Source organism: Panthera tigris, chromosome D3, assembly GCF_018350195.1.
Source record: "Panthera tigris isolate Pti1 chromosome D3, P.tigris_Pti1_mat1.1, whole genome shotgun sequence".
In the NCBI taxonomy this organism is placed as follows: Eukaryota; Metazoa; Chordata; class Mammalia; order Carnivora; family Felidae; genus Panthera; species Panthera tigris.
Genome location: NC_056671.1, coordinates 38,849,690 through 38,875,076, shown reverse-complemented (window position 1 = coordinate 38,875,076; position 25,387 = coordinate 38,849,690). Strand labels below are relative to the sequence as shown.

Below are 25,387 nucleotides of genomic sequence, written 5' to 3'. Positions count from 1 at the left end.
CAGAGAGGGCATAGGGGAAGGACAGATGAGGGCATAGGACGGGGAGTATCTGAATGTACAGGAATGCAGAAAAAAGAGAGGAATCAGAAGAGAACACTTCTCAAAATTTTTTTTATAAATGCTACTCTATACAATAAACTAAAATAGTTGCTTTTAGAATTCTTTCTAAGGACGACTTACCCTTGTTAAACTCATAGGCATATAAGCCATATGACTGCCTCTGCTACGTAAAGATTGAATTCAGTGAATTCCTTAATGCTTTGCTTCCCATACAGAAACCTCTAAAATTCAATAAAACCATCCCTCCTGCCTAAAATGCCAAAATTCATTTAAATATTGTAAAAGCTTTGAAACCAACAAGTGCCCCCTGATAAATTCTGACACATTTTATCATCTCTTTGGTTCAGACATTGTCTCTCCTGTCTCATCAACCTTCTCATGTTTGATCCCTTTCAGCATGCTTTCACATGCATTATTCATTTGATGCCCCTAACAAATCCAAAAGGTTGGTGAATGTAGTTGGGGTTCCTGACATGCTGACAAATGATCAAAAGAGGCTGTTACCTTAGTATGGGGCCCATGTCAAAACAAAGCCAATTCCAGGAAGCAGAAGAACTGTCTCCCAAGGACATCTGCAAGAAAAATATACTCATTTAAAAATGCTATTTCAATCCCATAGTCTATCCATTCATCAAACCCCTGTAGTTTGTAAGTCTCACAAGTCTTTTTAATGTGACATCGGGGGACATCTTGCTTCCTGATTCACAGTCTGAGTCACTGTCAATGATCCCCCAAAGAGAGTGAGCAAGTGATAAAGGGCGCATCCTCAACAGCAGAAACAGCCCTTTATTTGACAGTTGCAGCGGCCTTTGTCATAATGGCTTCCGGTAGTTTCAAATGTATTCTGACTAACTCCTTACTAGATAGGGGCATGGTTATTCATTTACTTGCCTAAAGGAAGTGGCTGTTTGGAAATATTCCTGATTCGTTTTCTAATAGAAATAGAAATCAAATAAAACCAACATTAAGGTGAATTCTCATAAATTCCCACTTTTGTTTTGGCCATCTCTTTGAATATCTTCAAATATTATTCTAAAATGATCGAATTTCTACACAGATGATTCTATGCGTCAACTTGGCAAAACGATGGTGACCGTTATTTGGTCAAACGCTAGTTTATGTGTTGCTGTGAAGGTATTTTTTTTTTCATGTGATTATGATTAGCATTTCAAATCAGTTGGCTTTAAGGTGAGCAGATTGCCCTCTGTGATGTGGGTAGGCCTCATTTAATCAGTTGATGATCTTAAGAGAAAAGTCCAAAGTTTGCCAAAGAAAGAATTCTGCTTCCTTCTAGCCCACAACATAGAAATTCTGCCCAAGCTTTCAGCCTTTGAACTCAGAGCTACAACATCAACTCATACTGGAATCTTCAGCCTGCCAGTTTGTCTACAAATTTCGAAGTTGCCAGTCCTGAAAATGGCAATTTTCACACACACCCCTTTTAATAAATTTAACATCCTCTACTCAAACATTGTCCCTGTCCAAAGGAGTCATGTACTGTCATTCAATGTATTTTTTTCTTAAGCCTTTTAAAATATCTTGAGAAGGTAGTAGAACCATACACACACAAGAAATTATTATCCTGGTTCTTGTTATGAGGAATTTTTTTTTTTTGGTAGAAAACACTTCAAAGATATTTTCCTGTAAGAATATATCCATGGGGGCACCTGGGTGGCTCAGTTGGTTTAGCGGCCGACTTCCGCTCAGGTCACGATCTCGCAGTCCGTGAGTTCGAGCCCCGCGTTGGGCTCTGTGCTGACAGCTCAGAGCCTGGAGCCTGTTTCAGATTCTGTGTCTCCCTCTCTCTGACCCTCCCCCGTTCATGCTCTGTCTCTCTCTGTCTCAAAAATAAATAAACGTAAAAAAAAAAAAAAAAAAAAAGAATATATCCATGAATATACCCTCGATTGAAGATTTAGAAATGAATAAAAGAAGAAAGTATTAGTCAGGGTTCTCCAGAGAAAGGTAACAATACTTATGACGTCATTAAATGTTAATCACCTCCCTAAATGCCTTATTATCAAATACAGCCACATTCAGGTTTAGGTCTTCAACAGATGAATTTTGAGGGGACACAATTCAGACCATAACACACTTTAAGAAACTAGAAAAAGGAGAGTAAATTAAACCCAAAGTGAGCAGAAGGAAGGATATAATGAAAATTAGAGCAGAAATCAAGGAAATAGGAAATAGAAAAACAAGAGGAGGAAATAATATGGTAGTTCTTAGGGGGAAAAAATCAATAAAATTGACAACCCTTAACTAGACTGACAAAGAAAGAAAAAAGAGAAGATGGAAATAATTAAAATCAGAAATTAAAATGGGACATTACAACCAACTCTACAGAAATAAAAAAATTAAAAATAAAATACTGTAACTGTCCACCAAAAAACTAGATAACCTAGATGAAATACACAAAGTCCTAGAAACATACAGTTACCAAAATTGACTCAAGAAGGAATAGAAAATCTGAATAGACCTTTAACAAGTAAAGACATTAAATCAGTGATTTGAAAAAAAAAAGAAAAGAAAAAAATCCTCCAACATAGAAAAGTCCAGGACCAAATAGCTTCACTTGTGAATTCTACCAAACATTTAAAAAAGAATTAAAACCAATACCCATCAAACTCTTCCAAAAAAAGAACCGAAGGGAACACTCCTTAACTTATTCTATGAGGCCAATTTTACCCTATTACCAAAGGCACTTCAAGAAATGTCCCCTATGAATATACATATAAAAATCCTCAGAAAAAAAGACTATTTAATTAAATCCAGCAGAATATCAAAATAATTATACATCATGACCAAGTGGGATGTAGCCCAAGAATGTATAGGTGGTTCAATATATGAAAAACAATGCTATATACCACATTAATACAATGAAGGGGGAAAAAAAACACATGATCACCTCAACTGGTGCAGGAAAAGCATTTGACAGGGGCACCTGGGTGGCTCAGTCGGTTGGGTGTCTAACTCTTGGTTTTGGCTCAGGTCATGATCCTGGGGCTGTGGGATCAAACCCCACATGGGGCTCTGCCTTGGGAGTGGAGCCTTCTTAAGGTTCTCTCTCTCTCTCTCTCTCTCTCTCTCTCTCTCTCTCTCCTTCTGTCCCTCTCTCATGCTCACATTCTCTCTAAAAGTGTTAAAGAAAAAAAAAAGCATTTGACAAAATCTAACAGGTTTTAATGATTTAAAAAAAAACACATAACACACTAGGAAAACAAGGAAATTTCCTTAAACTGATAAAGGACAGCTTTATATGGAAAACCACAACAATCATCATATTTAATGGTGAAAGACTAAAGTTTTCACTCAAAAATCAGGAGCAAGATAAGGATGCCTGCTTTCCCCACTTCCTCAGCATTGTACTGGAAGTTCTAGCCAGAGAAATTAGGCAAGACAAAGAAATAAAAGCATACAAATTGAAAAGTAAAAGTACCTGCCTTTGCTGATGACACGATCCTCTATATAGAAAACTCCAAAGAATCCAAAGAAAAACTACTACAACTTATCAAATAGCAATTGATTTAGCAGAGCTGAAGGATACAGGAATCAGTTGTATTTCCATACACTAGGAATGAATAGCCCAAAAAGAAAAGTTGAGAAAAAAATTCCATTTACAATAACATGCAAAACCATAAAAGAAAAGCTACACCATGCTCATGGATTGGAAGAACTGATATTGTTAAAATGTCATACTACCCAAAACAATCTACAGATTCAATGTCATCCCTATCAAAATGCCAAGAGCATTTTTCACAGAACTAGAAACAGAATCCTAAAACTTGTATGGAACTACAAAAGGCCTTGAATAGCCAAAGCAATCTTGAGAAAGGAAAACAAAGCTGGGGGTATCATAATCCCAGATTTTAAGATATAATACAAAGCTGTAGTAATCAAAACAGCATGGCACTAGCACAAAAGTAGACACATAGATCAACGGAACAGAGTAAAGAGTCCAAAAATAACCCCACAATCATATGATCGATTAATCTATGACAAAGGAGGAAAGAATATACGATGCTGAGAAAAGTCACTTCAACAAATGGTGCTGGGAAAACCGGACAGCAATATGCAAAAGAATGAAATTGGACCACTATCTTATACCATACACAAAAAATAAACTCAAGATGGATTAAAAAAACTAAATGTGAGACCTGAAGGTCCTAAAGGAAAAACCTAAGCAGTAATCTCATAGACATTGGCCTTAGCAACATATATATGGAGATGTCTCTTCAGGCAAGGGAAACAAAAGCAAAAATAAACAATTGGGACTACACCAGAATAAAAAGCCTCTGCACAGTGGGGCACCTGGGTGGCTCAGTTGGTTGAGCATCCGACTTCGGCTGAGATCACGATCTCACAGTTCTGTGCTGACAGCTTGGAGCCTGGAGCCTGCTTCAGATTCTGTCTCCCTCTCTTCCTCCCTCCCTCTCTCTCTCAAAAATAATTTAAAACATTTTTAAAAAAATTTTAAAAAGCCTTGCACAGCAAAGAAAACAATCAACAAAACAAAAAGGCAACCTACTGCATGGGAGAAGATACTTGCAAATCATTCATCAGATAAGGGGTTAATATCCAAATACGTGAAGAACTCACACAACCTAACATCAAAAACAAACAATCTGATTTAAAATGGGCAGAGAACTTGAATAAACATTTTTCCAAGGAAGACATACATATGGCCAACAGGCACTTGAAAAATGCTCAACATCACAAATCATCAGGGAAATATAAATCAAAGCTGATTTTGATATCACCTTATATCTTTCAGATTGGCTATTATCAAAAACAAAAAATAACAAGTGTTGGTGAGGATGTGGAGAAAAGAGAACTTTCAAGCACTATTGGTAGAAATGTAAATTGTGCAGCCACTTTGAAAAACAGTATGGAGATTCCTTTAAAAATAAAAAAAATAAAATAAAATAAATAAAAGAACTACCAGACAATCCAAGAACTCCACTTCTGGGTATTTATCTGAAGTAAATGAAAGCATCTGTTTGAAGAGATATATTCACCCTTATGTCCACTGCAGCATCACTTAACAATAGTCAAGATACGGAAGCAACTTAAGATTCCATCCATAGATGAATGGATAAAAACTATGTGATATATATATATATATATATATATATATATATATATATATATATATATATAAAATATTAGTCATAAAAAATGAAATCTTGCCATTTGTGATGACATGGGTGGGCTTAGCATTATGTCAAGTGAATAAGTAATAAGGAGAAAGACAAATACCATATGATTTCACTCAAACACAGAGTCTAAAAGAGAAAACAAACAGAACAGAAACAGATTCATAAGGAAATAAACTGTTGGTTACTGGAGGGGGTAGGCTTGGGGATTGGGCGAAAGAGATATAGGGGATTAACAGGTACAAAGTTCCAGTTATAAAATAATCATGGGGATGTAATATACAGCATAGAGAATATAGCCAATAATATCATAACTTTGTATGGTGATGGATAATAACTAGACTCTTCATGGGGATCATTTCATACTATACAAAAAGTATCGAATCACTGTGATGTACTGAAACTAACACTATAATTTTTGTATAACAGTAGAATTTCTGTCAGTTACACTTGAAAGAAAGAAAGAAAGAAAGAAAGAAAGAAAGAAAGAAAGAAAGAAAAGAAAACAACCTCTCTCAAATAGCTAAAATTCGTAAACAAGCATGGCACATAAGAAATGTAAATAGTCAAAAATCATATGAAAAGCTGCTCAAATATATTTCAAAAATAAAGAATGCAAATTAAAAGAACCAATTAGACACTATTTTACTCCTACTAGATTGGCAAGTTGAAGAGGTCTGAAAATACCAAGTGTTGGTAAAAATGTAACTGGTACAATCATTTTAGAAAGCAATGTAGCATTATCATATAAAGTTTAATATCCACTTGCCCTCTAATCTAGCAATTCCACTCCTAAACCTAATTGTAACCCTAAAGCAATTCTTAACATGTGCACCAGGAGATACATACAATAATAATATTATCATTTGTAATAGCAAACAGCTAGAGACAATTCAAATATCCAGTATCAGGAAAATGCACACATGAATGATGGTACATTCACACAGCAGTATATTGTATAGCAACTCAGAGAAATAAACGAGGGGCACCTAGGTGGCTCCGTTGGTTAAGCATCCCACTCTCGATTTCTACTCAGGTGGTGATCTCGAGGTTCGTGGGATGGAGTGCCACGTTCGGCTTATTGCTGACAGAGTGGAGCCGGCTTGGGATTCTCTGTCTTCCTCTCTCTGCCCCTCCTTCCCTCTCCCTATATCTCTCAAAATAAATAAATAAAGTTCATAAAAAGCCAAACTAATGCATGAATGGCACAATTTTAAGCAATTTTAATTTTTTAAGTATTTTTATTTTTGAGAGAGAGAGAGAGACATAGTATGAGCTGGGGAGGGGCAGAGAGAGAAGGAGACACAGAATCCGAAGCAGGCTCCAGACTCTGAGCTGTCAGCACAGAGCCCGATGTGGGGCTCGAACTCATGAACCACGAGATCATGACCTGAGCCAAAGTCTGATGCTTAACTGACTGAGCCACCCAGGCACCCCTGAAGCAATTTTAGAAACATAATTTTGAATAAGCGAACCAAGTTGCAGTAATCTAAAGCAATCTGATACAAGTTTTCTATAAGTTCAGAAATAAGCAATGCTAAGCAAATAGATCTATAGGTATAGATAAATATAAACTACACATATTTAAAAGTCAGGATGATTAACAAACTTCAGGATATTGGTTAATTCAGGAAGACAGGATAGGAGAATATCACATAGTAAATTCCACAATCCAAGTCTTAACCTGAGTCATTCAAGATTGTTTGCTTTATTAGTAAATTTCATAACTTAAATATATACATTATATATTTATTAAGCATCTATCATATGTCTGGCAATGTAGTTTTTTAATGTATTTTGTAATGTATGGTATTTGGAAAAGAATATATGTGGCTTTCATTAGTTAATAGCAGGGCACATCCTGAGTATTTTCAGCATGATTGCCCAGTCTTGTATTTGGGTTCATAAATCTCATATTGAGGCCAAAGTAAGAGTTCATTTTGGCTCTGAAACTTTAAATGACATTTTGATTCTATCTGTAGCTCCAGAGAAATTCTGTAAATTATACTGACTCAGTAAATGGCTTTCCTTTTTTAGATGAAGTGAATATGATGACATATTATCTTTTTCCTCAACAAAAAAATCAATTTCTAGCTATAAAGGATTACAAGAACACTACATGTTCTCTAGATTAAGCTGAGATCTGAAATGCAATCAGAATTAAGTTCTATTTCCATCCTTTGTGGTTTCCAAAATTCCCTTTATATAACTAGCATGTCAACGATGGAAAGCATTTCTATTATATTTCCTTAACTTTTTATTTTAATTAATTGTATTGTTTTTTAATTGTAAAATCAATAGTCACTTCAAAAATACAAAAACATATACAATAAAAGTTTTACCACCCATTGATAACTTTTTTGTTGTATATATTTTTCTTTCTCGAGATACATTAAAATTCACCTAGTTTGGCATTTTGCTTTTGAAGGTATTTTTTTTTTTTTTTTTTTTGCTTTTGAAAGTATTTTAACACAGTTCAATGCCTGTAGTCTCATTAGGAAATAATTATTTTATTAATAAAAAGTAATCTCTAACAGTAAAATACCAAATAAATCAGTTTAAAAGCCAGAATCAAAACCTACTATACCCACGTAAATGACATGAGGAAGCTTCTGGCATAAAGTATTAGTTCTCATCTCTAAAAATTCAAGGGGCCCCCTGATGGCTCAGTGGGGTAAACGTGGGACTTCGGCTCAAGTCATGATCTCGTGGTTGGTGAGTTCCCGCCCCGCATAGGGGTCTGTGCTGACAGCTCAGAGCCTGAAGCCTGCTTTGATTTCTGTCTCTCTCTCTCTCTGCCCCTTCCCTGTTTGCGCTCTCTCTCTCAAAAATAAATAAATATTAAAAATTTTAAAATAAGTAAAAAAAAAAAAAAAAAAAAGGAAAAAACCATGTTCTTTAAAAAAATGTTTCCTCTAAGATGTTATTTAAATTTCTCAGTCCCTGAACTACGCTACCGAAATTTTCGACCCTATTTCACCTCTGGTGGTTCTGGCAAGGGAGGGTCCACAGGGTCAATCTTTGAGGGGCTCACGTTTGGATAAAGGAGGACAAAGACCTGGGGTCCCAGGGTCTGAGAGTGGTTCTTGGCAGAGCTTTCCACGTCGTAAGGCAACATGCAGCTGGTGATCGTTTAACAAATTGCTAGTTGCAGACGCACACAAAGTTGAAGCCTTTTCTACTTCGTATATATATCAACATGGATGGAAAAAAATGAGTCTGTTTAGGTGGGTCAGAGCAGAGTCTTATTACAGGAGGGAGGCAGTGCTCACAACCAGCACTGTAGATGGTGGCTGAATTGAAGCAGATGGTATACTTTCCCTTCATTGCCATAAATATATACAGCATTAACCTAAACGTGGTCCTTTCCCATCTACGAACCCTGCCCACCACCTGAAGGTTAAGTTCGCGTCCAAAGACCTGGCACTCAGGAAACATTCTTCCCAGTGTTCCACCCATTTTGTAGGCGGAGTAAAATCTGTGTACTCCCCGAGCTGCCTTTGGGCTTCCAGGAAAAACAGTTGGGGGTTAACAGAGTCCGGAGGATTGGATGGGATTCTGTACGGCGCCTCGCACAGAAGAAACTCCATAGGAAAGAGACGGATGCTCTTCGTCCCGTCCAGTCCCGCCCCCCGTGTAGTCTCTTCTGGAGATACGGAGAACCGCCTCCCCGTAGCTGTCAAGCTTTGAGCCTGACACGTGAAGAACCAGGAACGCGGAACACGCTCAGGAAACATTAGGACTATACTATCTTGGCGATGAGCAGGGGGAGACCGCAGCCAGCCAACTTGTGCGCGGCGGCCTGACCGGCCGCTTTCCCTTTAAGCACCTGCGCGCCCATCCCGCGGAGGGAGCGGCGCGAGGCTCAAGCGCGCTGCCAAGCACTCAGATTCCTCCGCCGAGCGCGGCGCCCGTCTTCCCCAGATTTCCTCCTTCCGCTCCCGCCCGCGGGCTTCGGAGCTCCGGGTTCGCACTTCCCCCCGCCGCTAGTTCCGGTGAGCCCGCCCACCGGCCTTCGGCCCTGGGACTAGACCCGGCCCGAGCCGCGGGGCCGCCCCGCGAGGACCCGCTGCCGGGATCCGTTCTCCGCCCCCCTTCCCCGAGGCCGACACGCACTTCCGGCGACGCGGCGGCTGGGACCGAGCAGGGAGGGGAGCGGGGCGGCGGGCGGTGACGGATGCCCTGATGGTCAGGATGCGGGCCCTCCTGACTCCGAACTATGCGCTGCGCGGGGAGCGCCACGAGCTCACGGACCGGGTGCGGCGGCGTCTGTGCGAGACGGCCAAGCTGCTGGCCTAGGTGCGTGCGTCCGCCCGCCCGCCTGCCTGCCCCATGCCCGAAACGTTTAATGTAATTCCTCCCGGCTTCCCGACTTTTTATCGAAGCAGCCTCTTCCTTGAGGTTCTTCGAGGCCAGATTCTCCAGCGACACCGTGAAGGTGGTATTTCTAATCAGCCGCCTCACTGGAGCGGCCGAGGAGTGGGTAGTATCCTACATCGAGAGGGAGAGCCCCATCCTGGCTCATTAGGACGCTTCGTGGACGCGCCGGAGCGGGCCGTTGGCCGGAATGAGTAGAAAAGAAGGCTTCGAGCCTCTTCCCTCGGCTTTGGTTCCGGAGAGCTCTCTAGTGGCCAGCTGCTGGGCCCCGTTCCTCGCTTGGAAGCTTGTCCGCCTCCTGTTCTGGCCAGCCCCACGGCCTTTGTACCCTGCCCAGCTGTCAGAGGAGACCTGTTAGAAATTGAACAGGCCCCCCAGGATCACCCTCTGCCACCTGCCGTCTCTGAAGATTGCCGCTGACCGCCTTTGAAAATCAGGGCCAACCTAGGAAGTGCCTGGGTTTGTCACACCTCTGTAGAGACTGATTCTCTGATTCTGGATAGCTCAGGCCAGGAGACAGCTTGTAGGGTTAGTGAGCCTGGCAGCCAAGTTGACATTTCTCCCGCAGGAACCAGCTTTCCATACTGGTTCCATGCTTCATTTCTGTTCCGAAACCACAAGTCTCCTAGATCGTGCCTTTTGGGCAGAGAAACCCAGGCGCTGGACACTACATGGAAAAAGTGTTTACTTTTAAGACCTTACATATAAGTCTTAACATTACCACATGCCCAGTACTAGGTGTTAACAGGAAAGGCAGAGATGAAGACGACAAAATATGTGACTTCAGGAACACGATTTTGTCCTGAGAAAAAATTGTAAGTGCATATTCCATGTGAAGGGTGCATATTGGATTCTTTTCATGGTCTTTTTAACTTTTTACCCCATAGTGAATGAGTTAAAAACATGTGCAGCTTACAAAGGAGGCAGAACCCAACTTAAACAGTTTTTAGATTTGTTACTGATTCTTTAAAGATGCATATGACTTGTGGCAAAAAAAAAAAAAAAAAAAAAAAAAAAAGATGGTACATTCTTTAAAGTAGAGCCACTTGGCTTTATTATATTAAATTACTTAGCACTCTTTTTTTTTTAATTACACATTTTGCCTCAGTTTTTCTTCTATAATTAAAGACATGGCTTGATTATTAAATTTAGGTTCAAAATTCTGTGATTCTCTCATGGGGTCAAAGGGAAGAAAAAGGAAGATCCAGACGTCCTGTTGCCAAAGGGGTTCTTGAAACCCCCTAGTGAGGAAAATCTGGAATTGCCTTTCCTTTTAAAGGTTTTTGTTTTATTTTGTTTTGTTTTTTTAATGCTTATTTATTTTGAGAGAGGAGTGAGCAGAGCAGGGGCAGAGAAGGAGAGAGAATTCCAAGCAGGCTCCCCGCTGTCAGTGCAGGGCCCAATGTGCTCCTTCAGAGCACAGCCTGCTTAGGTTTAGGATTCATTCTCTCTCTCTCTCTCTCTCTCTCTCTCTCTCTCTCTCTCCCCCTCTCTCTGCCCCTACTCTGCTTGCATGCACACACGTGTGTGTTCTCTCGCTCTCTAGAAAGAGAGTAAGAAAGAGAGGAAGGAGGAAGAGTTGAAAAACTCATCACTGCCTTTTTTATGGACAATTTATATACCTTAGGACTGTAGTAAAAACCTCTATAGTTTTGTAAGATTGTGAGATATGATTAAAAGACAGGTTATAACAATTATATTTATCATTGCCGGTTAGCATTATAGGAGTTTATAAGGAAACTGGTCCCCTCAACAGGATCTTTTATATACCACATTTTTGCAGCATATATGTACTAACACAATGAATCTTGGACATGTTGACTGATAGTTCAAAGGAGTGTTTTGTTTTGTTTTCACAAGGAAAAAAAAGTCTATAAGATATGGCACCAAAATATTTTTTCAGTAAATCTCACATATTTGATAGTATACAAAAACTTCTTAAGGAAAGGCCAGCATCAACATTTAATAAGTCAAATACAGCTGGAAGAAAATGTAACTCGGAAGTCAAAATGTCTCATACTTAGTTTTCTACCCTTTTTTTTGGGGGGGGGGAGGATCATTGAGATCTAAAAACAGAAGAAAGCACATGAGGCTTTCTTATAGTTACATAGAAAGATAGGATGGGGGGAGAGAAGGCCACAGGTCAGTGACTTCCACATCAGATTTTTCCACCTCTGAAATCAGATCATAACGGATCAGTTTATGATCAATTATGATCAGCTCATCATTTTCTTTAGCGTTCTGCTGAATGGTCTCCAAGCATGGTTCTGTATCTGGTCCCTTGCCAGGCTCACCTAGAGGGCCAACAGGACACTGGAGCCCTCCTCCAGACCTGAGCCATTTCCTTATCTGCTAGGTTGAATTTCTCTTCTGTGTGGGCCTTTATTGCTTGATATCTTTGGCCTGACATTTCAATTCATAATATGTAGTGCTCAGTACACTTCTTCATTCTTGGGACAGCCTTCAGTCACCTTGCGCTTTTCAAATCTCTTGAAAAGTTCAGAGAAAGATCTTTTTGTGGAGTTCGTGTCTATAGTAAGTGGATCTTTTCCTTTGAGACCTAGATTTTGGCTTTGGCAAGCTCCTTCTGTTTCACCCTCCTCCATCACCTCAGGTACAGCCCCTGAAAATCCATCCATAATTTCCCCCATCTCCAGGCATTGCTTGTGGAGCTCCTCATATTTGCTTTTTAATTCCAGATTTTCCATTTACCTGGCTTTAACTGCTACATCCAAGTTCTTCTGGCTAAACTGCAGTACATCCATGATGGGAACAAAGGACAGAGGCAGGTGTGTGCCCAAGGACACGTGGGGGAGAGTCTAAAACAGGACAATCCGGAACTCGTAAGAAATCAAATGCCACCAGCCTCACTTTAAGTGGACTTCCTCAGGAACTCTTGGCATAATAAATGCTGTTTGTTTCAGTGGCCACAGAAACCAATTCATTAGGGCTGTCATTCAGGAGCAGGTCAAATTTGAGGTATAAAAGACTCTTCTCGAAGAGGATTAAGAGTACACTTTTATCGTGATAAGCACTGAGTAATGTGTAGAATTGTTGAATCACTACACGTATGTCGAAGCTCATATAACAACATTAATTATAGTGGAATTGGATAATAAAAAACATAAATAAAAAATAAAAGAACAAAAAGCAGCTACCAAATAGAAGCCATGGTAAACAATCTCCAATAAAGACACCTGACATGAAGACGAAGAAAAAAAAAAAAAAAAAAGACTGTTCATAAAGCAGACTCTTTAAATGACATTTCAAACTGCTCCAAACAATTCACCTCCATCCCTGTGCTAGAACTTCAGCTGGATCTCTGAAGCTCTCCTCTTTCCCTCCCCACCAACTCAACCCCCCCCCCACCAGACAAAAGATATTTATTCAGTACTTAGGAGGAATTTAGACACAGCTAACCTCACACATGACATTGGAAGGGAGATTTTTACATACAAGCCAGCAGTGCAGGAAATTGGCCCATGGATGCATGATTAGTAAGCAAGGGGGTCATACTTGTTCTGACCACTAGACCACCTGCATCAGGTGTTAATTTTCTGCCCAGCATTTCTCACCCTTAAGGGAGAGGATTAAACCTCGAAGTTATAAGTCCAAGTCCAAGTTGATACATCTTGTATATTTTAAATACACAACTGTGTGAGTTCTGCCCGACATAGCAATTCATGAGACTTCCAAAGGAGTCCTATTTGACCGTTCAGAACCACACCACTTCCCTCCGATAGAGACCCAAGTATTTTAAAGTACAAGCACTTTTACAGTCCTGACTAGCTTCAACAGGAAAAGCAAAGAGGCAAAGCAGTCTGTTTTCATTTCATCCAGTGGCCCTTCTCTGAAGCCTCACTGAGGAGAATAAACTTACTGTCCCATTTCCACCGCCACTTAAGAGTTAATAGTAGGGGATTAGCTTTAGAAGGTTCTTAATGGGATGACTTAACACGAATACAGGGGATCAACACCAGCAGTAACAACTGGATAATTAAAAGATGTTTTGGGATAAGTCCTGTAATTATTGGCTTGAAAGTCCATTGCAATTTTGTACACCTGAGTAGCAGCAAACTACAAAATGCTGTCATCTAAAGACACCTTCACTTAATACTTCTAGAAGTTTTTGTCCTTCAGCTCCTCACACTATAGATTTATATGTCAGAATGCACATTTGACACGATGAACTTAAATTGGAGGGATAGAATTTAAGACTATAATAAGACATCAGGTCTGCGCTGCTTTATCATAAAACAACTAAGTCACTCAACTTTGTTACATGCTGGGTAGTGTTAAGACCCCCCAAAAGCCTCTGATGACAAAACTGAAATTATGTTGATTGTAAGAATTACAATTTTTTTTCTAGAACTGTATTCATTTATCCAACAAAAATTAATTCAGCACCAACAATATGCAAAACACTTCCTGATCTTGGTAATTCTCTAGAACACAAAGCTAACAGTCTACCCTCTCACAGGTCTATTTGCAGGTCTTTCAAATAAAAGTACAAATTCAGAGCGTGCACAAGGAGCTCGACTGTCCTCAGGCCCAAGCTAGAGGACAGTTTCCAGGATGCGGGCAGCCTCCAACCTCAAGCTTTCTGCACTTCTCTTCATGAAAGTGAAACTCTCCTCTGGGTCCATGTCTGGTTCTGCCCATGCTGAGGAAGTGGGGTGGGGGGGTGTGGAGCTCACTGCCCAGACTGCTTATGTGAGCCGATGCACCCCAACAATCCACTGTTCCTCCCTCACCTGCTGCTTTGGAGACCGCTTTGACAGTGTGGCTTTTTATCCTCAAGTGATTCCAAATCGACATCCAAAATTGAGGAGTACTGATAAAAGATAGACTGCCCCCCTCACACCCCTGTAGAGAGCCAGGTGAACCTAAGAAGGGGTCCAATGTGAAAAAAAGTTGCACAATTGTTTAGTTTCTCTCTATATAAGTTTTCCCTATATAAGTTTCGCTCTATAGCTTTACTTGGTTTGAGCATTTTGAGTTGCCAGAAAATCAGGCAACTCTTTGTATATTAAGTTAGAGAATGCACTCCAGAGCCAAATGAGCATTTATTTATTTTATTTTATTGGTAATGCTTTTGCTTTTATTTCCCTCTTATGCAAGTAGTTAAGATTTGACTGTCTTAGCTAAAGTGTAATTCATTCAATCTCTTTATTTCAGACATCTTGATTTTGTGCCAATTAATTAAAGGTAATTTGCTAGCAGAGCAGGTAATGCAAACTGCAGATAATTATGAACTCAAGTTAAATAAAATTCTTCATCTTCCCTAGACCCCTTTCAAATGGCCCGCTGTCCGCTGTCCTGTGCAGCGATTCTCAAGCGTGAGGGAGCATCAGTCTCCCCTGAGGAGCTTATTAAAAATCATAGATCGCTGGGTCTGATCTCCAGAGTTTCTGATTGAGTAGGCCTGGGTTGGGATCTGAGCATTTGCATCTCTAATTAAAGTTCTTAGGTGATGCTGATGCCGTTGGCATAAGGATAAAACAAATCAGAAGAAAAATATTTAATTCTCCCTGGTGCAAAGAAAAAAGAAAGCGTTTACTTGAGAAGACCTATCATTGTATGCTCTTCCTCTGCCTCCTGAAATGTGCAGGAATCTTTTTAAAGGCTAAGTGGGCCCTTTGTTCTCTCAACAATCCAGGAATTTCTCTTTGAAATGGGACTTGGAGCCATCACTTTGAAATGTAATCATCAGGGAAGACAGGGCGCCTAGGTGCCAGTTTGCTGGGAGAATCAGAGGTTAACTTCAGAAAGTACCTGGCTCCAAATTACAAACCTATTTTATGTCATAACATATGAGAAATTTATTCTTCCTTTGTATGAAGACAATCAGGCTTCTTGAGAATTAGTTACTGTTTATTTTGAGAAGATGGTTGTGATGGGTTCATCTGCCTGCCTAAAAAAATGGGTGGGATTTTTTCCTGTCTTTGCCATTTTTTTAGTGGCTTTCCTGTGATCCACATTCTGGTTTAATGTTTACTCAATAATAAACCTGTTTTCTTTCTCCTCTACCTTTAAGGAGAGTTTTTCTAGGTTAACAAGAGATTTTGGTTTTAGTTACATTTCCCTGACATTGGTCAGGGAACCACTGCACGATATGAACCTAAACGCATAACTTTAAATTTCTCTCTAGAATTTTCCCCTTGTTAGGGTGCCTGGGTGGCTCAGTCGGTTGAGCATCCGACTTCAGCTCAGGTCATGATCTCACGGTTCATGAGATCAAGCCCCACGTCCAGCTCTGCGCTGACAGTGCGGGAGTCTGCATTGGATTCTCTCTGTCTCCCTCTCCCTGCCCCTCACTCACATTCTCTCTCTCTCTCTCTCTAAAAACTAAACTTTAAAAAAATAAAGAATAAAATAGAAATCAAATCTATAAATGCAGTTCTTCACGAAACAGTGGAAAGTGTCAAAAAAAAATTTTTTTTAAGAATTTTACCCTGTTAATTTTCACCCTGTTCTTATCGCCTGTTGAAGTCTTATTGAATCTTTGATTGAATTTTGATCCTATCATCCTCCATACTTCATATCATGTACACAATTGATACGTTTGTTTTACGTTTTCCATTCCATTAGTAAGTTCTGAGAAGAGGCGGCAAGCACGTCTGTAACGTGCCGTGCACGCATACTAGTCATCAGACAATTACATATGAGGCGATGTGCTATGGGTGCTGAAGACACAACTAGGACAGTCCTGACTCTCCAGGAGCTTACAGCTGGGAAGACAAACAGGCCATTATAATGCAGGAATGCCAGAGGGAGGTAAGAAGAATGTGCCTGTGGTAGTACAAAGGGGGAGGCCCCAGCCTTGGAGGGTCTTATGAACTAAATGCTTGTGTCCCTCCAAAATTTGTAAGTTGAAATCCTAGCCCCCAATGTGCTGGTATTAGGAGACAATTAGGCCATAGGGTGGAGCCCTCATGAATGAGATTAGAGCCCTTCTAAAAAGAGGCACGAGATCTTGCTTCCTGTCTCTACTCTGCGGGCACCTTGCTCTTGAACTTCCGGCCTCTAGAGCTGTGAGAAATGTTTCTTCTCTGCCACCCAGTCTATGGCATTTGGTACAGCAACTGGAGTAGACTAAGATAAGGAGCCAGGGATGGCTTCCTAAGACAGATGCCAAAGCTGATACGGGAAGGATGAGTAGCAATGAGGAAAGGAGGAAAAGAACATCTAGGCAAAGGACTAGTATTTCCAAAACCCAGAGGTATGAGAATGTGATACATTTAGGGAATTGTAGGTAGTTCAACAAAGCTGGGGGTAGATTAGGGACCCTATGGGAGAATAGGCAGAGGCCAGATTGCTACATTTAGGAACAGTGTCAAACACCTGCAAATCCATCTAATTTTACCACTGTGCCATGTTTCTCCATTTTATCCATGTGCCCACCTTACAACTTGGTCAAATTACTTAAAATTGAGATATACTAAGCATCTATTATTGGCCAAGGCAAATCTAATGGCCAAGCCTAAGGTTAAGGTGAAGGGGCAGAGTCAGGCAGGGGTGTGCTGGAGCAAATTCTTACCAGCTCGTAAGTCTATTGCTACATTCTCAGGACTTTGGCAAGCCAGATTTTAAATACAGCCGTTATTTAAAATTAAATTATTATGATTAAATTATATTAAGACAATGATAATAAATACTCAAAATTTATGACTGTTTAGTTACTTTACTACATTTTACTACTGTCTATGTTCCTATTTGCATTTATGGTGTCTTCTGGAAATATATCACGTTTCAGTTGTCACTAGGAACTTGAAACCAGCTGTTGCTAAAGTGTTTATACATGGAAACTGACAAATCACAAATCAGTGGTTGAGTTATCATTTTGTTGATTGCCTCGCTTAATAAAGTGATAGAGAAACAGGGCACCTGGGTGGCTCAGTCAGTTGGGCCTCTCACTTTGGCTCAGGCCATGATCTCATGGCTAGTGGGTTCAAGCCCCATATAGGGCTCTGTACTGACAGCCTGATTTGGATTCTGGGTCTCTTTCTCTCTCTCTCTGCCCCTCTCCTGCTCACACTCTGTCTCTCTCAAAAATAAACATTAAAAACATTTTTTTTAAAAAAGAAAGTGATAGAGAACATAATAATGCAGATTAAATTTTAAAGTGTATTAAGTCTGTAGCCATTATATTGTGAATACCAAAAGAAATTACAGAAATATTCTCCCAATATTTGGAAATTTACCCAGTTCCACAAAGATGTCACCTTACTAACCAACAGTTGAAGTTCCAACTTCATTGTTTCAAAATTCCTTTTACTCATTAACAATGAAAATATCAACCAACCTTCATGTTGGAACTATGCTTATTCCTCAGTTACAACCATGGGATAGCTACAGAAGTGAGAGTTCAGCAAAAATCAAAGAAAGCATTCTGTAAGACTCAATGGCTATAAGGAATTTGCAATAGAGTATTGTATATTTTATCATTATTTGTCAATTGTGTGCTACACATCCTTTATTTCATTAAAATTTATAATACAATATATGTGTACATTTTGTATAGGGGAAGGGGTAATAAATTGAGGCCATTAATCCAGTAAAAGTACCCCAAGCCCAAGCTTTTCTCCATCAAGCAATTGCCAATCAGTAGGACCTAGACCATTAGCAAAGATCAGGTTCTGCCTATTGTTTCAAAATGTCTCAAGATTGCCGACAATTTTTGGAGATCTGAGGTGTTGGGAGGAAGGAAAAAGGAGAATAGGCAGAGCTTAGATGCCAGGACATAAAAAATTATCTAAGACATTATCCCTGGCTACTAACACATATGAAACTAACTAAAAGCAAATAGATCAAAAGATTATCAAATTTTAAAGAAACAGTTTTGCAAGAGAAATTTCAACCCTGGCCTGTGACCATTTAAACTCTTAAAAAAAAAAAAAAAAAAAAAAAAGGAAATCCCTGGGTCAGAAAACCCACAGCAGCAGGAAGAAAGCCTCCAAAACTGCAAACATCACAAAGCGGTCCCCAGCCCTAGTGCTGACTTCAGACGCAGCCACGGAGGAGAATGGCTTTCCCGGAGAGCAGAGATAGGGATCTAAAAGGACAATGGACAAGAGAGTTTCAGCGGGGACTACCAAATGAGCTAAGCAAAGAATCCATTCCTTTACTAGGAGAGAGAGTGCTCACCATTGCTCAGAGGTATTTGACCATTGATACCTCCCAGTTTCTCCTCCTCCCCTTGCCCAAATGGGAATTTTTACTGTGGTATCTTGGTTGCATATCCAGGTACATCTTTTAATTTATATGCTTTCATACCGTAAGAAGCAACATATAATGTAATGGAAGGGATTGTATATGATGCAGACACCCTGGACTGGGAGCAGGATGTGGGAACTCAGAAAGATTTTGGAATTGTCTCCCTGGGCAAAGGAGTCAATTTGTTCTGTGAATGTGTCTTGTTGATTTGTCTTGGATCATTATTAGTGCTGGGGGAAGTCAACTGCCATACCAGAACACTGAAGCAGTGTTTCCCATGTGGGGAAAAAAAGCACTCGTGTAGCTAAAGGAATATTCACGGCCATGGCCAATATTCATTCTTTCTTCCTTAGCAAGAAAACTTCTGATTTTTTAGCTGAGCATATGGCCACCTGCCAAAAAAACAAAAAAACAAAAAAAACTACATTCACATTACCTTATAAATCATATGCTCCCATTTTTTTGTATCATGTTTGTTTTTTAATTTTTTTAATGTTTATTTATTTTTGAGAGAGAGAGAGACAGTGCAAGCAGGGGAGGAGCAGAGAGAGAAGGAGACACAGAATCTGAAGCAGGCTCCAGGCTCTGAGCTGTCAGCACAGAGCCTGATGTGGGGCTGGAACTCACAAACCACGAGATCACGATCTGAGCTGAAGTCGGACACTTAACTGAGCCACCCAGGTGCCCCTATATCATATGTTTATAAGTAACTAAGTGCTGAGCATTGAGATTGTAGGCAGTATTGTAGCTTCCAGGAAGCCTTCTTAAATGGCTGCTGGCAGACTTTTCTTTCCTCCTTTCCTTTGTCCTGCTGCCTGGATTTCAGTTGTGATAACTGGAACGCGAACAGATATCTCAGGATCATAAGGATCAGGACCATAATCTGGGGATGGTAGAGCCCAGGTCTGTGAGGAGGAAGGCATCACCTTACTGGCCTTGCACTGCCTGCTTCCAGATGTTTTTAACAGCATGATAGAAATAAACGTCTACTGGTGTTTAAGCTCCTGCTATTTTGTACTTTCCTGTTACTACAGTCCAAACCAATTCTAACTGATACCAAAAATAGATCAGAAAACGTGTGTGTGTTTGGGATGGGTGAGTGAGGAGCTGAGGTTTGAAATGGGCAAAGGGGTTGAATTGATAAGACGGGGACAGAATTCAGAAAGAGAAGATACATTGGGGGGGGGGATTTAAAAATATGCTCCCCAGGGGTGCCTGGGTGGCTCAGTAGGTTAAGTGACCTACTCTTGGTTTCCACTCACGGTTTGTGAGTTCAAGCCCCATGTCTGGCTCTGTGCTGATGGTGAGGAGCTTCTTGGGATCCTCTCTCTCTGCCAATCCCCACCTCTCTCTCTCTTTAAATGTATAAATAAACTTTAAAAATAAAAATACGCCCCCAAATTCTTTGATCCTCCCCTCTTCAAAAGGTGTAGTTCTCCTTCCCATATTTGTGGGCCATATTTAGTGATTTCTTCTAATGAATAGACCGTGTCTGAAATAATGGTGCATGGATTCTAAGATTAACTTATGAAAGGTATTCTGGCTTTCACGTTGATATCTCTTGGATTCTTGGCTCCGGGCAAAGTCCAATGCCATATAGAGAGAATACTCAAGCAGCCTAAGAAGAAGTCCATGTGGTAAGGAACTGAGGCCTCAGATGCTCAACATAAACTTGCCATCTTGGCAGCAGATGGCGAGCCCGGTCAAGCCCTCAGATACCTACAGCCCCAGCCAACATCATGACTGCAACCTGATGAAACACCCTGGGCCAGAAGTAGCTAGTGGAGCTGCGTTTGCACTCCTGACCCACAGACACCGTGCAATCATACATTTATTTTTAAGCCACAGTATGTAGCAGTAGAAAACTACATATACGCTACCAAGTTGATACATTATGGATGGAGAAAATGGGATGGGAAGGTGTTTGCCAGTCCAGGACATGACCTCTGAGCTTTGACTTAATGCTAAGTTATTGCATATGACAGAGGAAGAGGGAGCAACGTTTAGGCATGCTGAGCAGATCCAAATATGTTCTGAGCCAACTCTCTTCCTTCTAGGGTCCTGACTGTTGAAGCACACACAATAGGGCAGACTGGGAGATGGGAATGAGGCAGCATCATTGATTAATTCCTAGGAAAACACCCTATAATGTAGGTTTCTGATAGACTTGGAGGCTACATGGGACTTCATACACCCTCTCCTCTGGAGCTCAGGCCGCTGAGGCCTGCATTGCAATAATCCAAGTGGGAAAGGAAAGGGCTTTGGCTTAAGGTAGGGGTGGCAGAGGTGGAAAGAGGGGGGATTGATCTGAGGTATGTTTTGGAGACATAAATGACAGGCCTTACAAATAAATGCGTGGGAAGTGTTTCTTCACCTCTCTTCAGTCAGGAATATTGGAGGTTCTCTCTCCAGTTTTCAACATCTCCTGTCTTGTTTCTTCCCAAGGGAGGAGAAGGGGATGAAGTGATTGGTTAGAGATCACTAGTCTTTGGACATCCTTTTCTTTGTGGATGGGATTGGGAGACGGGCTTCCTGTGCCCAGGCACAGCTGGTCCTCTGGGGCTTCTGGTCACTCTGCAATGTGCCATGAGGCCAACAGCCTCCTAACTAACTCTAACTACTCCCTACGGGTGCATTGTCCACACCAGCCATGATTACATCTTTTGTTCAATTTCCTCAAATAGCTCATTTGATTTACCTGAAGAGATTTGGAAGTCTGTTTGGTCTACAAAAATGGGGACAGTAGTCAGAAGTATCTCCAGTCAAGTTCACTGTTCATTTTGATGCAGGGGTGGCATTGCCATTTTTATGATGTAATATTATGTATGTCTCACATTTCTCTTACTGGACTCTGTTGTTTGAAGCCAAGCCTTTGTTTGGCAGCCATAAATATTTGCATCAAAAAAAAAAAATACAGCCATACAGAATCTTCAGTTGTCTTAAAAATGGGAAAGGATAAGTTGATAGAGACATTTTCCATTTTTGAAAGGCCTATTCAAAATGAAACCAAAAACTTCATTACAAGTTATGAAAAATGCATTGACTGACCTTTGAAGTTCATACAAGCTCAAAAAGAGCAGAATAATTAAAGAAGACAAGCAAAAAGCCCAAGAAAATATATGAAGCTTGACTAATGAGCATGTTCAAAATAAATAATGTATCTTCATGAGTTATTGATGATCTTATAATTCATGAATGCTGAGAAAAACATAACAAGGAATGATTTGTAAAAGGTCATCAAAAGCAAGTAAGAACACAACCATCTCACTGCTTATCTTGTAAGTGATTAAGGTTCTAAGAAACAATGAGAAAAGAAAAAAAGAAAAGGAACAATGGAAAGGGGTCTGTACTTGTTTGAATAATGTCCTCCCAAAATTCATGTTCACCCAGAAACTCAGAATGTGATCTTCCATAGAAATAGGATCTTTGCAGATGTAATTGTTACAATGAGGTCATATTGATTAGGGTGGGTCCTAAATACAGTATGACTGGTGTCCTGATAAGAGGAGGGGACACAGAGAGACACAGAAACACACAGGGAAGAAAGCTGTATGACAACAGAGGCAGAGATTTAGTGATGGAGCTGTAAGCTAAGGAATTGCTACCAAAGAAGCCAAGGATTGTTAGCAAGCATCGGGAGCTAGAAGGCATGGGAATATTCTTTCCTAGAATCTCAGAGGAAACAACCCCCTACAGGCCTCCTTGATTTTAGACTTACCTAACTCAAAGATTGAATTCAATCGTTATATTTGCCCAAATCTGTGAGCTAATGTCATTTAAGTCATAAATAGGCCTATATTTGAATATCAATTCTATTTAACAAATATCCAATGATCCATTAGAACCTAAGAATGCTAAGAGCTGGGGGTACTAAAAAGGAGAAATGTATAAATTACAGACCTCAGGTAACTTCACCTGTTAGGATAAATAAATGAATAATTAAATAACCAAGGAACTTAGTATAATAAAAGATGATAAATTACAAAGTACTACACTAGGCTGTAGTTAAGGTCAAAAAGAGAAGATACTAATTATAATGGCTACTAAGCATGAAAAAGAGGATGGGCCGAAGTCACTGCACATATTTCCTGGGAATCAAGGAACTTAGTGAGGCATAAACAGTATCTGAAATTTTGTAAAGTTTAATAAAAAAAAAAAACAAAAACAAAAACTCAGGGGCACCTGGTGTCTCACTTCGGCTCAGGTCATGGTCTCACACTCCACGAGTTCAAGCCCCACGATGGACTCTGTGCTGACAGCTCAGAGCCTGGAGCCTGCTTCAGATTCTGTGTCTCCCTCTCTCTCTGCTCCTCCCCCACTTGGCCCCTCTCTCTCTCTCTCTCAAAAATAAATAAAATGTAAAACAAACAAACAAACAAACAAATGAGAGGGGGTAAACATATTTAAACACAGCTCTCTTTTACAGATCCATTGTAACAGGCTCTGGATAACTGGGCAATTGCTCAAGCACTTGGCATTGCTTTGCCTCACCTGCTTTCTGTTTATATCTTCTTGTGGAATTGTGACACTCAGGGTGGTCAACTACTGTGGGGTTAGGATGAATCCCAATTCAAGAATTGTTAACTATGAACAACAAGAAGGGGCTTGTGACCACGAATAGTCTCAAAGATGTAGATTGGTAACAAGATATGAAAAGTGAAAAACGTGAGACAGTTGTGAAGCTGTTATTTATGAGTCTAGGAGCTAATTTTTTGCTTCAAATTAATCATTCTTTACTTAATAATACTTCTGTAATTAACTCTCAACGTAACAAAACGTGGAAATTATATTATTTTAAATTACATACCATCAGTCAATGCTCAATTACCATTTACTTTAAAAGTCTATTACTCTAAATTTAAAAACCAACACTGTTTATATCCTAATATACAACTGATTAAAATTAGTAACTAAATGGTTGAGAAGCTACCCTATTGTTCATTTAAATTATAATGAAGTGCATCTATCCTCAATTGTACAATCTTGTCATTTTTAAATTTTTATATTTTAATAATGTCATTAAAAATATCCTACTGTAGGGGTGCCTGGGTAACTCAGTCAGTTAAGCATTTGAGTCTTGATTTTGGCTCAGGTCCTGATCTCCAGCTCTGCATCGGGCTCTGCTCTGACAGCACAGAGCCTGCTTGGGATTCTCGTTCTCTTTCTCTCTGCCCCTCCCCCACTTGCTCGCTCACTCTTTCTCTCTCTCTCTCAAAATAAATAAATAAACTAAAAAAATATCATATTGTATACCACCATTCATGTTAAAGTATGCAGATGGAGGGGAAATTATTGTGAGCTTCATCTAAGTTCCAGAAGCTCATTGAATTTGCTTTTAAAGAGATAATGGACATCCAATGCCCAGATCTTGATTTCTTATACTATTCTCCAATAAAAGGAACCAGAGAGAAATGGTTGATTCTAGGGATGGGGCAGAGAATATACAAGATGACCCTGGAGCATCTTGCAGTGCCAGAAAATAAGGAAGTGTTCAAAACAATTAAAAAGATGGGCCTGTCAAAAGAACTTGGGAGCCATCCTGAAAAAATTCACTCACAATAGTTAAAGCTGGAATAATTTGAGCAATAAAGTAGTCCAGTATTGGATTATAACCCACAGCATAAAATATTCACGAGCCCCATGATTGCCCTAGCTTGCTGCCTGGAGAGAATTTCCAGTGAGAGAGCAGGGAGGGAGCACACAATCATAGCCTAGATGTGCGCCAAGTTCAGAATTGGTGGAGGCCAAGACAGCTGGTATTCATGGGGCAGAGCAACAGAGAGCCTTAAGTTCTCTACATCTGTAGAGGGATCCCCTCAGGTCTTTAGCTGAGTCCTGATCCACACGTATAAATGAAGAAACTATGGAGGTTAGGAAAGAGATGACCAGAAAGAAGCAGAACAATCTGTGAATCTCACAGAGAGCCAGGGATAGAATGTATTTCCACCAGCCAGGGTGGAAGACCGACCACTTGGGACATCTAGGAAAATCCACAGGGGGCACTCTCACAGAGGGACCACATTAGCCCTTTGTTGAATCTAACAAAGTATCAAATTAAGTCTTAAAGACATCAGACTATTCAAGTAAATTGCATCCCAGAAGGAAGCCCAAAACAATTTAAGGAATACAAAAGTCTAGCATCCAACAAGGTAAAATTCAAAGTGTCTTCCACATGATTAAAAAATAAAGTTACCAGCACAAGAAACAAGGGTCACCAAGGATGTGGAGGAAAAAAAACCCCTCATGCACTGTTGGTGGGAATGCAAACTGGTGCAGCCCCTGTATGGAGGGTTACTCAAAAAGTTAGAAATAGGGGCGCCTGGTGGCTCAGTCGGTTGAGCGTCCGACTTCGGCTCAGGTCATGATCTCACAGTCTGTGGGTTCGAGCCCCGCATCGGGCTCCATGCTGACAGCTCAGAGCCTGGAGCCTGTTTCGGATTCTGTGTCTCCCTCTCTCTCTGCCCCTCCCCCATTCATGCTCTGTCTCTCTCTGTCTCAAAAATAAATAAACGTTAATAAAAGAAAATTTTCTTTAAAAGTTAGAAATAGAACTACCCTACAATCCAGTCATTGCATTA

At 40.3% G+C, this 25,387-nt stretch overlaps 1 long non-coding RNA gene across 2 annotated transcripts; it reads left to right on the top strand.

Annotated features, from left to right (window-relative positions):
• Positions 1-9,327: 9,327 nt before the first annotated feature.
• LOC122232747 lies at positions 9,328-15,622 on the top strand. 2 transcript variants are annotated; one of them, XR_006210137.1, is made up of 3 exons: positions 9,328-10,408; positions 12,293-12,382; positions 14,074-15,622. It is a non-coding gene; the product is annotated as an uncharacterized LOC122232747 (long non-coding RNA). The 2 variants fall into 2 exon arrangements; XR_006210136.1 differs by lacking the exon at positions 14,074-15,622 and having other exon boundaries at positions 12,293-12,516.
• The last annotated feature ends 9,765 nt before the right edge of the window (positions 15,623-25,387 follow it).